This window comes from Vombatus ursinus, unplaced genomic scaffold, assembly GCF_900497805.2.
Source record: "Vombatus ursinus unplaced genomic scaffold, bare-nosed wombat genome assembly UNPS02014874.1, whole genome shotgun sequence".
Lineage (NCBI taxonomy): Eukaryota > Metazoa > Chordata > Mammalia > Diprotodontia > Vombatidae > Vombatus > Vombatus ursinus.
In genome coordinates, this window is record NW_020954652.1 from 4,745,371 (window position 1) to 4,764,006 (window position 18,636).

The following is an 18,636-nucleotide window of genomic DNA, read 5'->3' on the forward strand; positions in this document are numbered from 1 at the left end:
ATGTGCCAGGCACTGTGCTAAGCACTTTTATAATTATTATCTCATTTAATCCTCACAACAACCTGGGAGGTAGATGCCATTATTTTCTCCATGTTACAGATGGGGAAACTGAGGCAGACGGCAGTTAACGTGGCTTTCCCAAGATTACATAGCTAGTAAATATCTGAGGCCACATTAGAACTTGGGTCTTCCGGACTCCAGACCCAGCTGCCACTAAAATCCCTTTTTGTTGTTTTTTTGCTTCCCTTGTGAGCCTCAGCTCATTCTAAACTTCAGCATTCTTCACGCTATTTTTACTGGTCTGAGTCACACTCTTATACACATCTTCAGCTATTTGCCCGTACTTCAATCTTCTCTATATTTATTTTTTTAAATTTAAGTTGGTGAACAAGTTTCCGGTGCACTTATATCGGTCTCTTCAGACAAATGCTATTATTCTTCTATTAGACTCGATATTATCAAAATTGTTCTTGGAGGTGGAGGACAGAGGTTTCTTTTTAGAATATGGTACCTATGATTAGCTGCAGACCTAAATGGTGGATCTTCTCATGGCATTAAATTTCCCCATACAAGCCCTCAAGAGGACAGAGGACCTAGATTTAAATCCTGGCTTAACCATTTATTATCTGTGCAATCTTGGGCAAGTAAATTCATCCATCTGAGTCTCAGTTTCCACATCTCTAAAAAGAGAAGATTGGACCAGATGACTTCTGAGGCCTCTTCCATGTTTAAACTCTGTTCCTATCAGTAAAAAGCAAGTAGCTTCTATAATAAAATATCAGCTAAACCCATTTAGGGTCATAGACTTAACGCTGGAAAAGACTTTAGAGTTCATCTAATCCAACCCTCTCATTTTCTAGGTGAGGAAGCAGGTGCCAGTGATTTGGAATAACTTGCCCAAAGTCTCACAGACACCAGTAAAGTCAAGATGTGCGTCTCTATCTTGGGATGTCTAAGCCATTCTTTTCTCCACCCCACCATGATGCCTCATATTATGGCTGAGTTTTAGTTTTGATTCCGGTGATCCTAGCTGTGGCAATTAACCTACTTTGGCACAAAGCTAGGGGAATGTGACATGCACAGGATCTCAGGGAGTCAGAGTCAGAGGGGCAGGGGAGTAGTAGCTTTGGTCAGGCAAAGGCACAAACAGGTTGTAGAGTGGCTAGAGCTGGGAGAGAGGGAAGGGCCAGGAATCCTACATTTCCCACTCCAACCCCAGATTTTGGGGGCTGGGGTGAGAATCTCCAGTCACCCCATGATAGTTTTGGCTCTGGTACTTCTGACTGACAAAGATTAGAGAACAGTGATTGTTTTTTGACTCTCCTTTTCATTCCTGTTAGGGCTGATGTTCGCACTGGAATCTATAGATTTGTGTTCTGAGACTTAGTGCCCTGGCACAAGGTGAGGATAGCTGTAAGAAGGAGGAAGCAGAGATAGGAAATTTTGAGTCGCATGGAGAATTTTCATAGCTGGATGATTTTTTGACAAGTATTGCAGCCCTGTGCTAGGCTCATATCCACTTCCTATTTTGAGGTTGAGCTATCTAACCCATCTAGAGAGGGTTTCACAATACTTTTAAACCAAGGAGCACAGCTGTGAACTTGCCAGGCCCTAGTGGGATCTCCAGGGTGGGGCAGCAGGGGAGTATCCTTTCTTGTGCTCTCTCCTCCCTTGCAACTCTTGGAAGCCCTGTGGTACAGCAGAAAGAGTAACCTAGGGTAAATCATGCAACCTCAGTTTGCTCGTCTATAAGAGAAAAGCTTAGACTTGGTAGACTGAGGCCCCTTCTAGCTCTAGGGCCTTTTCCCATGATCCCCTCCCTCCCTCCACAACCTCTACCCCTAGAGCTCTCTCTCCAACTAGTTTCCCCATTTCTACAATGGACTCTTTTTTTTAAAGCCATTTTATAGGCTGCCTTGGCCAAAAACATTCATCCCCTGGTGGCTCTCCATCTGGTGCCCAGCCTCTCCACAGTTAGGCAGACGGCCCTCAGACAGTAGACACACACCGTCTGTCATTCAACCCGTGTCTTCTTTCTCAGGTTTATCCATGAAGTCCAAAGGAGAATGATATTTACATATGTACTGAGGCCATGTTCATCTTCAGGGCAGTGATGCTTTTGTGCTTATTACCTCCCTCATCAGAATGTAAGTTCACTGCCAGCAGGAGTATCTCCAGCACATAGCACAAGGCATATATATAGTAGGTGCTTAATACTTAACTTTTTTAAAAAATCATCTATAAAACATGCTTTAAAATGGGACTGAAACAGCAAAAAAAAATTCAATCTTCAACCAATAAGTTAATTTTCTTTTCTTTCTTTCTTCCCTCTCTTTGCTCCCTCTCCTTCTTCTGTCTTTTTTATTTCCTCTTTCCTTTCCTTCCTTTATTTTTCTCTTTCTATCCATCTCTCTTTCCTCCTTTCCTGTCTCCTTTCTTCCTTTCCTTTCCTTCCTTCCTTCCTTCTTTTTTCTTTCCTTCCTTCCTTTCTGTATCTGTAACTTGGGTTCATCCTGCAGATGTATTACATCTGGATATTAACCTGCCATGCAGAAACCGAGCTCAGTTTTGACCCTACTCCCCAAGAGACTGAGGTGGTATAAAGGAGAGAATGCCCTGGAGATATTGAGGAAAATACTTGGGCATCTATTCTGGCTATAACTTTGAAGTCAATATTCCTTTCAAAAAAGCTAACCAACGTTAAGTGGTTAAATGGAACTGGGGCACTAGTCTGTAACCCCTAACAACAACAACTATAATAAAATTAATAATAATAGCTAACATTTATTCAGTGCTTGCTATGTGCCAGGTACTGAGCTAAGCACTTTACAAATATTATCAGCCAGTGGGGGCTCAAGTCAATGGTAGTAGAGAAGGGAGACATTGACCCCTCAAGCTACCCTAGTACTCTAAGGGGAAGATGTGGTCAGCTTAGCTTTAAAAGGGAGGGTCAGAGCACATGGTGCATTTGTTAGGGTAAACAGGGGCTACATGAAAGCATTGGTAATTGTCTCTCTGGAAAATTCAGGGCTGGCATAAGCAAAACCCTCCCAAAAAGAGAATTCATGTCCAAGAATATATGAAGAATACAGAGAACCCCAGAGTTTGAAGGAACCTCAGAGGGCACCTAATCGAACCCAGGCCTGTACAAGAATCCTGTCCACAAAACGTCTGACAAGTGGGCTTCTAGGTTCTGCTAGAAAATCCCAAGTGAGGAGGAGCTCGCTCCCCTCCCAGGCGGCCGATCCACTTCTTTTCCCTCTATAAAAAGTATTCTTTCCTGTCATCTTGTCATTTTAAGCCTTCCTGCGGTAGTCCTCCATCCTCCTCATCCACCCACAGGCAAGGAAACCAATTTGATTCCTCCCTGCTTGTAGTTTTTAGCTTTGTTTCCTGTTCTTTGCTCACAATCTTGGCAAGAGATTTCTCTGCCTTTCAGAATCCCCATCGCACATTCTCTTCATTTGTTTTGCTTAATAGCTCAACTGCAAGAGCAGTTATATTGTCCTTTTTCTCAAGGTCGTAGGAACTCGAGCTGGAAGTGCCCTGGAGATCATCTAATCCAGTGACTTCATTTTATACCTTAGGTGTCCTTCGCCTCTTTTGTATGTCACTGATCCCTTGGGCAGCCTGCTGAAACCTAGGGAACTCCTCTTAAAATCAGGGTTTTAGATGCGTAAAAGTACAGGACATTACAAAGGAAACTAATTATATTGAAATAAAGATGTCACTTTTTTCCTGTTTAAGTTCATGGACCTCTTGAAATCTGTCCATGGACCCCTGACAGATCAATGAACCCCAGGTTAAAAACTCCTGTTATTGATGAAGAAACTGAGGTCCAGAGAAATTAAAATTGACCTGCCCAAGATAATGCAAATTGTAAATCCCAGAGCCAGGACCCAGCCCCACCTCTTTTGACAATGGGGAGATGTTTCAATGCCACTGCTGAAGCAGTGTATCATATCAGTAGATCAACAAACATTTATTTTTTTCCTACTTAATATTATTTTATTCTTTTCCAATTACATATAAAGACAGTTTTCAATATTCACTTTTATAAGATTTTGAGTTCCAAATTTTTTTCTCCCTCCTCAAGACGGCAAGTAGGTTATACATGTACAATCATAATAACATATTTCCACATTAGCTATGGATCAATAAGCATTTATTAAGTCCTTACTGGGCTTACCCAAGGACTGCAACAGATACTGGTGAAAAAAATGCCAGATTTGAAGCCAAGAAAGACATAGGTTCAAATCCCACCTTTGATGCTTAATAACTTTTTGATCATAGAGCAAGCCAATTAACTTCTGTGTACCTCACTTTCCCTATCTGTAAAATGGGAAAAATGATACTTATAGGGTCTGTTTCACAAAGTTGCTGTGAGGATCAAATGAGATAATGTATGTAAGGCATATATCAAAACCAGTAGTAGCATCAGAGGGGCATTACAAACCTAGTCTCAGCCACTCAACAAGCAATTATTAAGCACTTACTTTGTGCCAGGCACTGTACAAGCTGCTGTGAGAACAACTACAATGAATGGAAAAAATCCCTACTCACAAGGTTCTTACATTTGAATGGAAGAGACAACAAGGATACATATATACACACACACATACATACATACATACATATATGAACATGAATAAAAATAAAAGAATAAAAAAATGTATACGAAGGAATTTGAAAAGAAGGGACACTAACAAGGATCAGGAAAAGCTTTAGGTCTAAGGTTGAGCTGTATTTTAAAGGAAAAGAAGGGCCTGGTGAATCAAAGGTGAGGAAGGAGTGGATTCCAGGCATAGGTGACAGCCAATACAAGGTACAGAGATGGGCAATAGAATGCTGTGTGTAAAGAAGAGAGAGAAGGACATTTGGCTGGGTCACAGAGTAGGGGAGGAGAAAGAAGGAAGGAAGGAAAGAAGGAAGGAAGGAAGGAAGGAAGGAAACAAAGTACAATTTATTAAATGTCTTCTCTGTGCTAAGCACTTCACAAATTCGATCCTCACAACAACCCCAGGAAGTGAATACTATTATGATCCCCAAATTACTTTTTAAAGGCATTCTTCTCCTCACTGTTTTTTTTGGATATCTTTTGCCATTTGGGTTAGGCTATTTTTTAAGGTGTTATTTCTCCAGTATTTTTTTGGGTCTCCTTTAACAAGCTGTTGACTTGTTTTTCATGATTTTCTTGCATCACTCAGTTTTTCCTCTACTTCTCTTACTTGCTTCTCAAAATCCTTTTTGAGCTCTTCCATGGCCTGGGACCAATTCATATTTTTCTTGGAAGCCTTGGATGTAGGAGCTTTGACTTTGTTGTCTTCTTCTGGTTGTATGTTTCAATCTTCTTTGTCACCAAAGTAAGATAATATTGACTGACTCTTTTTGCGAGGTTTGCTTATGATCCCAGCCAATTACTTGAGTTATAAATTCTTTGTTAAGGTAGGGGTCTGCTTCCAGTGTGGAGAATGTGATCCCCATATTACTATTGAGAAAACTGAGGCAGGTAGAGGTTAAGTGATTTGCCCTGAGTCACACAGCTATTAAGTGTCTGAGGTCACATCTGAACTCAGGTCTTCCTGACTCCAGGCCCAGTGTGCTATCTGCTGAGGCACCTAGCTGCCCCCAACTCTAATAACATCCAGGGAGGCTAAAAAAGAAGTCAGGGCCAAGTTGTATAGGGCTTTAAAAACCTTAACAGTGGATATTTTATTCCATAAGAAATAGAAAGCCAGTGGAGGTTGAGTAGGGGAGTTGCAAGGTCAGATCTGAGCTTAAGGAAAAATCACTTTGGAAGTAATATAGAGAATGTTATTGCAATAATCTAAATAAAAGAGAATGGGGGCCTGAACTAAGGTGGTGGCTGTGTGACTAGAGAGAAGGGGTCACAGGTAAGAGATGTTGTGAAGGTGCAAATGATGAGATTTGACAACTGTTTGACTACATGAGATAAGAGAGGTTGGGATAACCCCAAGTTTGTGAACCTGGGACGCTGGAAGGATGGTGATCCTTTTGACAGAAATAGGGATGTTTGGAAAAGGGGTAGATTTTGAGGGAAAGAGAATGAGTTCTGTTTGGGACATTGAATTTGAGATGTCTCTGGGACATCCAGGTTGAAATTTCCTATAGGTAACTGGTGATTGAAATATAGTTAGATGGGGGAGTGGATAGTATTGGGTTTAAGAGTTGAGAAGACCTGAGTTCAAATCCTGCCTCAGACACTTACTAGCTGTGTAAACTTAAGCAAGTTATTTGACCTCTTTTTGCCTTGGTTTCTTCATCTGGAAAATGGAGATAATAGTAGCATGCATTTCAGAAAGTTTAATAATAATAATATTAACACACACTTCACAGAGTTGTTTTGAAGGTTAAGTGAGATAATAATAGTAAAGCATTTAGCACAGGGCCTGGCACATAGTATGCATTAAATAATAAATGGTAGTTATTATTATTACCAATAGTACCACTCACTTCACAAGATTGTTATGGGGATCAAGTGAGATTATATTTGTAAAGCATTTTGCAAAACCTTAAAGAGCTATATAAATTCTATTATCATTATTGTTGGTGTTGGTGTAACAGACACTAATCACTTCCACTCTCCCAATCCTCCCTAAGCCCCCTGTGAAAAGAAATGGCAGGTTGACTGGAGAATCAACAAAAATTTAATGAAATATATTAATACCCTACAAAATGACAAATATGAAGGATACAGAGAAACATAGGCAGACTTGTAGAAACTCATACAACACGAAGTAAGCAGAACCAGAAAAGCAGTATACCCAGTGGCTTACCTCTATGTCAATGGTAAAATTAACAACCTAAATGCTATAAAATTACAATAATCAAGCATGGTCTGAAAGAGGAGAGAAGAAAATTCATCTCCTTCCCTTCTTTTCAAAGATGAAAGAATATGGGTATGAAGCCATCACAAAGACTGAGCCCAGTAGAACAGCTGACATATTCATTAGTCTTTCTGATTGCTTTCTCTTTCTCCTCTCTCTCTCTCTCTCTCTCTCTCTCTCTCTCTCTCTTATTCTTTGTTACAAGGGACGGCTCTGTGGGGAGAAGAGATGATACATTTAGAAGTGAAGGTGACATAAAGATAAAAAGTATCCATAGATTAAAAAATAAAACAATCAGATCACTGCTTCATGGTATATTTTGAACAAATAGAAATGACCACTTTCCAGAGGAAGGACACACGAGCATGGATAACTCCAACTCCAACGTACAAACACAAAGCACTCAGACCCCAGGAGACACCCTAGATAGCAAATTAAAAGAAAAGGCCTGCAGCTTCTCAGAGAATTGCAATAGATAAACAATAATTCTATCTGTCTTTAAGTCTCGAATGGAAGAAGGAGGCTCATCTGTGAAGGCAATCTCCTTAATAGGTGTCTGTGGTTTGAACAAATAGCTATGTAGTGATTAAGACAACACCCATCAGACTGAGTAAAGGGGCCTCTTCTGCAAAATCTGCTGTGTAATTACGATGTTGATAATGACAGACCCCTTGGTGGTTAAGGGTCTTTGCCACTGACAGGCCTGGTTTGAATAACCAGGTTCACCTCCACAGGTTACCACAGCAGCATCAGTGGGCCCACGGTTCTGACCCACTTTAACCAGGTGATAATGGCCAGGGACCACAGGTTCAGAGAATACTGTAAGTACCTACTATGTACCAGGACACACTGAATTTTCAACCCAGAAGAGACTGTAGGGATCGTTGAAACCTCTCCTGGTTTTTCCCACCACCACTAACTGCTAGTGTCTTTCCTTCCTAACTACTTTGTATCACTTCTACATAAATCATTCTACATGTATTTATACAGGTAAGTGTTATTTTCCCCAGTAGAATGCAAGCTCTTTGAGAGAAAGGATTGTTTCATTTCAGTGTTTGTATCTCTACTGCCTAGCACAGTTACTGGCACGTATTAGGATAACAATGTTGTTGTTCAATTGTTTCAGTCACGTCTGACTCTTCATGTCGCCATTTGGGGTTTTCTTGGCAAAGATGCTGGAGTGGTTTGCCATTTCCTTCTCCAGCTCATTTTACAGATGAGGAAACTGAGTCAAACTTAGGGTTTTAACTGAGGATTAAGTGAGTTACCCAGGGTCAGACAGCTAGTAAATGTCTGAAGCTGGATTTGAACTCAGGAAGATGAGTCTTCCTGACTTCAGGCCTGGTGTTCTATTCACTGTCCCACCTAATAGCCCTTAGGATAATAACAAGAATAATAATAGGATAATATATAATAATAATAATAGAAGTAACAACAACATCAATATTTATATAGTCCCTTGAGATTGCAAAGCACTTTACAATTATTATCTCATCTGATCCTCACAACAGCTCTGGGAGGTAGGGGCTGTTAGCATTCCCATTTTATAGATGAGGAAGCTAAGGCAGACATAGATGAAGTGACTTGGCCAGGGTAACACATCTAAAAAGTGTCTGAGGCCAGATTTGACTCCAAGTCCAGCGCTCTATCTACTGGACCACCTGTCTGCCTCATAAATCCGGAGTTGGCAGTGACATTAGAGGTCACCTACTACAATCACTACATTTTATAGATGAGAAAACTGAGGCCCAATGAGGTTAAATAACTTGCCTGAGGACACAGACAGTAAGAAGCAGAGGTAGAGTTTGAACCCAGGTTCTCCAACTCTAGGGCACTGGGTGCTTACTGAATGCTTATTACATCCTGCCTACTTATGGGAGCTTGGGCAGCCTAACTCATATTCCATTCAATACATACTTTTGGGGTTTTTTGTTTGTTTGTTTTGGTGAGGTACCCAGAGTTAAGTGACTTGCCCAGGGTCACACAGCTACTGTCAAGTGACTGAGGCCAGATTCAAACTCAGGTCCTCCTGACTCAAGGGCCAGTGCTCTATCCACTGTGCCACCGCCCCCCCATGCCGCCCCAACATATACTTATAAATCGCCAACTGTGTGTTATCAAAGAAATATATGGCAGAGAAAGAGGCTCTAGTTATGTGGGGAGAGAGAGAGAGAGCAAAGATGAGCAGACCTTGTGCTCTACTGGTATCTTTAAGATGACAACAGAAAGAGAGTAAGGCTCCTAGAAGGTTGGGTGGACCACCTGCAGAAAAACAAATAACCAATAATCAAGCATGTTTTATAGTGAGAATATCTCTTATGTGTGGGTTGAACTAGATGGCCACTGGGTAGTGGATAGCGCATTGGGCTTGGAATCAGGAACTCATCTTCCTGAGTTCAAATCCAGCCTTAGACACTTGAGACTAACTGTGTGACCCCGGGCAAGTCACTTAATGCTGTTTGCCTCGGTTTCCTCATCTGTAAAATGAGCTGGATAAAAAAATGGCAAACCACTCTAGTATCTTTGCCAAGAAAACCCCAAAATAGGGTCATGAAGAGTCAGACATAACTGAAATGACCCAAGAGCAAGAAAAGATGGCCAATGAGGTGCCAACTCTCAAATTCTGAGATTCTATGATAGTAGGCCACGGATCTCTTGATTCTCAGTGCCCAGTGCTCCTTCTATTCAATATACCATGCTCTTCATTTTCTTTTCCACTTCACTACTTATGGGAAGCCTGGCTTACACCACCACCAATCTGCCACATGAGAATTCTGATAGGACCAAGAAGATTAATAAGAAAAATAACATCTATAAAATAATAAATATTTCCAAATAAATAAACCAAGTTTTTTTTCACCCAGTAGAAAACAAAGGCACTGGATAGCATTCAATCTAATTCAACACACACTTCTTAAGCACCTGCAGGGTGCAGGTCACCACACTAGGGAGTAAGGATATGAAGACAAAAACAAAACTGTCTCTAAAGACTTAGGATTATTTTGAATGTAACTGAATAAAAATAATTTTAAGATTTGGTTTCAGGAATCAGCAAACTCAGTCTATTTCAGTGTCTTTTTTAAACCTTTCCATTGCAGCCCTTGCTACATACCTGGGGATTCATCAGATGATACTCATCTCACTCACTATCACCACAACTAAGACTCTAGCAATAAACCCATCTTAGGTATATGTTTGTCACCGGGAAGGCCTTCAGGTTCTATGCAGCTAGAGTAAGGGCCAACAGAGAAGGAAGTGATGCACAACCAGAGTTCCACTGGCTTCCTGAGTTTGTCTGCATCTGTATCTCTGAGAAGGAATAATTGCAGGGGAATGGGGAAGAACGGATGATATAATGGCTTGAGGATCTTACAGGCTAGACTTTAATTTAACCCATCTCAGCACACTCACCAAAGCAAGGACAGCTCATGGCAATGGATTTGTGATTATCTGATAAACTTTTTGTAGCTCAGAGGTGTCAGACAAAATGAGATTCACTACGAAACAACCCAAAAGTAGTACCAGTACCAGGACAGCAGCACACACAGTGACCGAAGTCCTATGAAAGAAGACAACAATAAAAGAGAACATAATACAGATTGACAACCTGCAAAAGATGACAATTTACATAAGGCAACCAGATAACTAATGTTGGAACTATTGGCACACACTACCTTTTTCTTAGTAAAAAAGTGGCAAACTGCTACTGCAGAATGCTATATATTCGTTCGGTCACACTTGCTGTATCAGTCAGTTTTAATTAACTCTTCTATTTGTCAGCTATGAGGAAGGGAACTATGTTATGGTATTTTTGGAAAATGAATATATTTGAAAATCAAAATTCATTAATAAATCATTTTTAAAATAAAACAAATAACCAAGAACCCTACTAGTATTATGCTTTAGGTTTAAAAAACACTTTCACACACTGTACCCAGTGGAATCAGCCTTTTAACATTCATTTTTTCATCTAAAAGGCTAAAAGGAACAGTGAAAAATTAATAATAATAATTATAGCAGCTAGCATTTATAATAGCACATTAAGGTTTGCAAAATACTTTACAAATATTCCCTCATTTTATCCTTACAATAACCCTGGGAGATAGTGTGATTTCCCCCCCCCTCCTTTTACAGATGAGGAAACTGAGGCAGACTTAGATTAAGTGAGTTGCCCAGGGTCACATAGCCAGTAAGTGTCTGAGGTCAAATTTGAACTCAGATCTTCCCAACTCCAGATCTAGTACTCCATCATGACAACTAGCTGCCTTTAAAAAGAGCTGGGTTTGGAGTCATTGGAGCAGGATTCAAATCCCACCTCTGACTCCTACTATCTGTGTGATTTGGGCAATTCACATAACATCCACTTGGCTTCAGTTTCCTCATCAGTAAAATGAGAAGTTGGCCCAGATGATCTTTACCAGCTTTAGATCCAATAATCTTATATTTGTATGAATTTGGGCAAGTCACTTCCTCTCTTCAGGCCTCAGTTTCCTCATCTGTAAAATGGAGTCAGACCAGATGGCCTTTAAGATCCTTCCAAACCTTACTACAGGATTATTATTTTATAAAAGTACATATTTATTTATAGAATTCTATAACCACTGTGCTTCTCTGTAGCTTTGGCCATGTCTTGTTCAGTCGTTTCAGCCGTGTCTGACTCTTCATGACCCCATTTGGGGTTTTCCTGGCAAAGGTCCTGAAGTGGTTTGCTATTTCCTTCTCTAGCTCATTTTACATGTGGGGAAACTGAGGCAAACAGGGTTAAGTGACTTGCCCAAGGTCACACAGCTAGTAAGTGTCAGAGGCCAGATTTGAACTCAGGAAGATGAGTCTTCCTGACTCCAGGCACTCTACCCACTGTACCATAGAGCTGCCCTTTGACCATATCTTAGGTTCTCAGTTTCTCCACCCTCAGTCAGGAGAATAATATTTATAAATACCTTCTACATGGAGAATCAGGAAGCCAGAGTTGATGTTTTTTAATGTAGGTGAGCTCCTTGGATGAATGTGACTCTAGCAGAGTCAGAGACTCCAAGTATTTAATTCAATAACTCATTGATAAGTAACATTTTATCACCATCTCCTTGCCCAAAGCCAACAAAGTTCAGAGAACCCTACTTCTCTACTAAACTGTAACGGCAGAAAACCCTGGGGCATTGCTGCTTCCTTTCCAGTGCATAAGAAACTTGCTCAAGAGCTCTAGTCATGTGGAAAGAATCCAAGGGCACTTGGGTATGTGCAGCTGCACTTGGGTGTGCTCTGGCTGTGCTGTCTTCTTTAAAAGGGGGTTAGCAGGGCAGTAACTGACCTCTATGAGTCAAAACCCATCCGATTATTGCCTTGACCTTTGTTCTGTTTCTTTTTAACCCGTAAATAGCACCACCCTCATAACTTCAGTTTCCCATCTTTACTCAGGGACCTGCCAAAAAGTCATTCGGGATTGCCAAACAAACAGCAATAAATTCCAAGTCCTAAGAATGCTGGATTCTGAGTCAGAAGACACAGGTTCAAATCCTTGTCCTTCTACTTGCTGCCTGTGTGAACTTAGAAAGTCATTTCATTTTTCTGGGATTCAGTTTTCTAAACTCCTTATCCCAGTTTCCATTTGAGCTGACGAATTGGGTGCCCCAAAAGAAGGCAATATCTTTCCCTCAGGGTCACAGGAGTTCCTCATGGTTTGTCTCTCATGCTGTCAGCTCGAGCCCCCCATTCTGATGTTTTCTCCAATGTCAATCTCCAGTTAGAGGAGGTATCTCCTTTATATAACCGATACCCTCTTGTGATTAGTACCGTAGTATCATTTAAAATTGATTAGTTTCTACAAAGAGATATTCACTAAGAAGATAGAGAAAGAACAGAAGTAGGAGCCATTGCTTTGAATCAGGACACACACTCTCCTCCACTTCCTCAGTCCCTGCAGAGGGTGGTCTCAGACTTAATGCACTTGTTACACACGTTCACCCCAGTAAATTCACTTCCCAATGGCTGCCTGGTCTTCACAGCTGGGTTGGGTGCCACAGGTCACTTTTCAGAGCATTTCAGTTACTGTCAGATGGTAAGCAGACTAAAACAATATCTGCACATGCTCCATGTGGCAATTGCATTAAGCAGGGAATACTTATAAGGACTTAGAATCCCAGTTCTCCATTGCATGTAAAAGAAGGAAGCTGGACTTTATGGCTCCTTAGGTCTCTTCCATTTTAAAATTTATTATCTTATGAGCCTAACCTCTCTAGACCTCTCCTCTATAAAATAAAAGGCTTCTCCTAGAATCTAGAAATTTAGATACAATAAAACTGTATTGTAAAAATCATTCTTAGTTTATAGGCTATACAAAGACAGATAACAAGCCAGATTTGGCCTACAGACCATAGTTTGCCAACCTCTATTTAGATAATAATATCCAAGGACCCACTGGGCTTTATGATACTAACCATTATGGCCCTCAGTTTCCTTATCTGTAAAATGGAAGTACTGAACAAGATGAATTCTAAAATCATTTCTAGCTCTATATTCAATAATTCTATTAACCTCTATAATGCTATGAACCCCAAGATCTTGGAGTCGCATAGAGAAACCAAAAAGGAAGAAGATAAGTGTCTGAGACCTTTAGTAAGCTGTTTCCTTCGTTCTTCAAATTGGAAGATAGCTTGGAGATTTCCTTAGTGGTGTATTTTTTAAATTAAATTAATTTTTTTAATTAACAAAAATCTCCCACCTCCCCTTCCATTGAAAAAGAAAAGAAATAACCAAGACCCTTTTGACAAATATGTATAGTCAAACAAATCAAATTACCGCATCAGCCATGTTGAAAAAATATTTATTTTGTATCCCGAGTCCATCAGGACTCCTGTCAGGGAGTGTGCAGCTCACTTCATTATCAGTCCTCTGGAATTACGGTTGGTCATTACACTGACCAAAGTTAAGTCTTTCTAAGGTGTTTTCTTTATAATGTTGTTTTTATATAAGTCATTCTCTTGGTTCTGCTCACTTCATTTTGCATCAGTCCATATAAGACTTCTAAAGTTTCTCTGAATCTGTCCCTTTCTTCATTTTTTATAACCTAATAGTATTTTTGTCCTCTGTTTTCAAAAGCAATGTTTCATAGAATCATGGATTTAAGAATATTAGAGGTCATCTACTCCAGACCCATCATTTACAGTCACTAAAGTGATTCACTTGTAGTCCCATAAGTATTAAATGGAGGAGCCTGGATTTGAAACTAGGTCCTTTCAATCCGGATACAGCACCATTTCTACTATACTACACTTCATTCTGATCAGTGCTCCAAGAAGTGACCAAACTCTTCTCTGAATGTTATTTTTATCAATAAAAATGGCATCCCTCTGGATTCCATGCTTGCTGTTTATAAAGGGAGTGGAATCTAGAATCCTAGTGCTTACCAAGATATGTGGTTGGAAAATTCCGAGACAGACCTATGTAAACTAGGCCAGGTAACCTTGCTCCTGGATGAAAGCCAAGGGTGCATAGGTTGCAAGAGGAAATGCTAACCAACCCTTAACCAGAAGAATTGCAATGAACTGCATGGGGTGTAAGCTGTTTGGTTTTTTTTTTTCCAAAGATAGTCTGTACTTCCAGACAATGTAAGCTGAATGATCAAATCATTGACATTTCTTCTAACTTAATCTTGTGTATTTTCTCAAAAATAAATTTCTTCAGCTCCTTTGCGAACAAAGCGAATTCTTGGTAGAAATATCCAAGAAGCAATTTAAGATGCTTCACTGGTTTTATGCATTTTAGATTTGAGGAAACAACAATTAGGACATTTTCAGCGATGAAAAGAACTCCATTAAGTTGCCACAAATGTCAAAAGTCCTTTGCTAGGATGCCACTTATGTAATTGTTCTGTAAACACCCACACACCGGAATAGACCTACAACACCATGTGTGAGTCACTCAGAGTTTCTATGCACACACTCTCCATAAAATGTTCTCCCTCCGGTTGGGATTTATTTTTTCCAAATAATAAAAAAAAGAGAGAGAGAGAGAGAAAGAGAAAAAATATGATAAAGAGCATCTCAAAAGTTCTTTCTGTGAATTTTTGGAAAGTCTGTTGCCTCAAGCAAAAGTCTTTTCAATTGCTACCCTCTTTTGTTAATAAAGCAGCCAGATGGGTGAGAACAGGTTGAAACTGAAATATTCCCGGAAAGAATATCTCAAAACGAACTTGAGAGCTCTTCAATTTCCAAATGGATCCTCATCCTCTTAGGTCTTCTTTTAAAGGGTTTATTTTCTAAATTCCTCTCTCCATCCTTATCATTTATGGCACCTCACAGGCTATAAGTATATGAAAGATAAATCATTCTCTTTAGAAAATGTTATTAAAAAGGAAATACATCAGAAGACATGAAGTATTTCACTTAGGGTAGAGTCACTCTGGGTGAATACAGATTCAAATCTAGGCCTAAGCTATCATTAAGCAAACATCCACTATGTATTTAATCCTGTGTGAGTGCTAGGTAGGATAAAAAAATATAAGATATGATCTGTACCCTTGAGGTCATTTGCTTAATGTAACTCTATCCAATTCAACAAACATTTCTTAGGTGACTGCTCTATATGAAGGACTGTGCTAAGGGTTGGGAATATAAGAGATGAGAAATGCTGGCTTTTCTTGACCCTCATTCATCACTAAGACTTTTAGCTACTTGATGAAGAAAGTATTATACAGTGTTTCTCCTCACCCTGAAGACGGAGAAATGGGGATTAGTCAATAAACATTAGATTGTAAGTTCCTGGAAGGCAGGACCAGCTTTTGCCTCTTTTTGTATTTCCAGTGTTTAGCATAGTACTACTGGTACATAGCAGACACTTAATAAATGTTTATTGACAGACTGACAGAAAGTATTATAAATGTGATTCTATTCACTTTGAAGATGAAGAGATGAAGGAAACCTTAAGTTTGCTCAAAGCTGGGGAGAAATGCAACAGAAAGCAAGTATATTCTCTGGCTCATTCTCCTGGGAAAGGCTGGCTATATCTTCCTCTCAGGGTCTTAGAGATACTTCCCGCAGAAATAGACTCTGGCTCCTTGATGAAGGACTTACATCTTGTCAGGCTGACAGAGCAACTCCTGATTGGTCCCTACTGAGTAGGGACTGTTTGGTCCCTAGGGAACTGTCTAGAAGATGACTGGGATGTGTGGTAGGGTAGATGCTAGGAAACCCCATCTTCTACCATATTCTATAAGGGATGCTGAGAACTACCTATAGAAGATGTATTATTTGGAGGGGGGCAGGCAGGAAGAAGCTTTGAAATGTAAAGAAGCCAGTGCATAATAAAGGAGATTGCAGACTTATTTGAAATGATGATTGCATAAAGGGGAGTTTCTAGACTAGGACTTCCATGAAAGGAAGGGAATGCACATTTACGTAGCACCTACAATGTGCCACGTGCTTTATAAATATTATATCATTTGATCCTTACATCAACACTGGGAAATAAGTGCTGTTATTATCCCCATTTGACAGTTGAGGAAACTGAGGCAAACCATTGGTTAAGTGACTTGCTTAAGTCGAACAGCTAGTAAGTGTCTCAGGCCAGATTTGAATTCTGGTCTCCCTGATTTCAGGCTCAGTACTCTTCCTACTGTGCCACCTAACTGCCTCGTGAAACCTAAGGTATGGAGCTCCACTCCTTCCACCACCAACAACCCACCACATGTGGGACTAGCACTCAGGGGAGAGATTGAGGCTGGATTTACAGATGTAGGAGTCATAAGCATAGCAGTTGTGATTGAATCCATGGAAAAAGATGAAGTTATCAAGGAAAGGGAGAAAGAGACAGAAAGAAAGACAGGTACAGAAACACAGAGAGAGAGAGAGAGAGAGAAAAGAGAGGGACAGAGGGAGAAAGTGAATACGGCTGATGAATGAATCTTTGGGAACACTCACACTTAGTGGGTGGGAAGGGGAAAGTGGACCAGTGAAAGAGACTGAAAAGGGTTGGTATGCATAGAATTCTTCATTTACAATTACGAAAAATGCGTAATAGCATGGAACTATTCTTAAATCATATTTTCAGGGAAGAAATTATAATTCCCTTAGAGTTGGCAGGGAAATTCCTGTTGTAGACTGGGGAACAACCAAGTAAATGTCCTCACTTCCAGACCTACTTCCTCATTTGCTTTGTTTGTTTGACAAAATGAGTTATTATGTCAATTGTGAGTGATGTAAGTTTACTTAGAGTCCAATTTAGGCTCAATGTCAGGAAAGAGTTCGTTACAGTCAAAGCTTTCCAAAATCAGAATTTAGTATGTAGGAAAGAGCACTGGGCCTGGAGTCAGGAAGACCGGAGTTCATATTTGATCTCAGATTTGACTAGCTATGTGACCCTGGGCAAGTCACTTAACTCTGTTTGCTCATCTGTAGAATGAGCTGGAGAAAAAAATGACAAACCACCTCAATATCTTCTCCAAGAAAATCCCATGGACAGTTAGTCCATGGGGTCATGAAGAGTCTGACACAACTGAATGACTCAACGACACAAAAAGCAGAATGGGATGCCTCAAGTAATGGCAGTTTTCCCTCCTTGCATGTCTTCAAGCAGAGACTGAACAGTCCTGTTACAGAGATATAGGGTATCATACCCTTACCTTCGGGTGCTCTGCACAAAGGAATGTAAATTTTGATCACTGAAACCTCACAAGATATCTTGGGGTTTACTGGTTAGATTTCTTTCTCAAGGACCTTGCCTTAAACCCAAATCACTCTGACTCTCATTAAATTGACCAACAGTAGGTCCCAGGCCAAGCCCCACATGGTCACCGTTTGGGCTCTGATGACTCAGATTGCATGTAAATAGCAACTGTTTCTGTTTTGTCCAGAAACCCAGAAGGTCTTCCCCTCCCAGATCAATTTTTTTTTTGACTACGTAAAAGAGGCCATTCTTTGACTCATTTCTTACTTAGCCTTTATCACTGAATGAGTGTTGCCTCAGTCAAACTGAGACCTGAAAAAGACCTTAGCTTAAAAAGGCCAGGGTCTCTCACTGCATCCTGGGCCATCTCCAGTTGTTCTGAGCTATATCTCTTCACAGGACACAGATGGCTCAGAGGAGAAAGTGAGGCTGGAGATTTACCACAGCCCTCCTCACTTAAATCCAATTCACTTGCCCTGATGTCATGATCCCTTCACAAATAACATCGTTATGTGGAGGATTCCTTTTGTGTACAAGTTAGACTAGATGGACAATGAAATCTCTTCCAACTCTCAAATTTATGGCTACTGTCAATGGACCAATAGCCATACTGGTTGGGACCAATAACTTCCACGATTTGTCAGGAGATGGCTGGTTCCTTATCTTGAACCTTGATGAGCTGTTCTCTTGAAACTGTTAGCAATTTGAACAACTGTACTGTGAGACCTTAGACCAGTCATGTGACCTCTGTAGCCTGGGATTTCTTTACCCCTATGATGAGGAAGTCACCTGCCTCTCAGCTCTAAGAACCATCACCACTATAGCCCATGGCAAGAGCTCTCACTTCCTCTGCTTCATTCCCATGCCACAAATGAAGGTCTGGAGAGATATGTTGTTAAGCTTTGTACCCACACCCTCCCTGCTGTGACTCCCAGACCAGGGGGCTCTCAGTGACATTTGTTTCTGGGAGGATGTTTCTTTGTTCCTATATCCTAACATCAATTGTAGCCTAGACTAGAATTGACCTTAAATCCCAGAATTGTTTCCACTGCTGGCCTTAGTCCACTCTCCCCATTTCACCACACACACACACACACACACACACACACACACACACACACACACACAC

General features: G+C 40.4%; 1 long non-coding RNA gene across 2 annotated transcripts in view; it reads right to left on the minus strand.

Moving 5' to 3' along the window:
* Window positions 1-18,636, minus strand: part of LOC114028228 — a 94,253-nt gene that overhangs the window by 68,548 nt on the left and 7,069 nt on the right. The window contains exons 2-3 of one of the 2 annotated variants that reach the window (XR_003567336.1): window positions 10,260-10,407; window positions 6,556-7,061 (exon numbers count right to left, since the gene is read on the minus strand). This is a non-coding gene — a long non-coding RNA (uncharacterized LOC114028228). Of the gene's footprint in view, window positions 1-6,555; window positions 7,062-10,259; window positions 10,408-18,636 lie in introns of those variants that run through there. The other variant, XR_003567337.1, reaches the window with a different exon arrangement.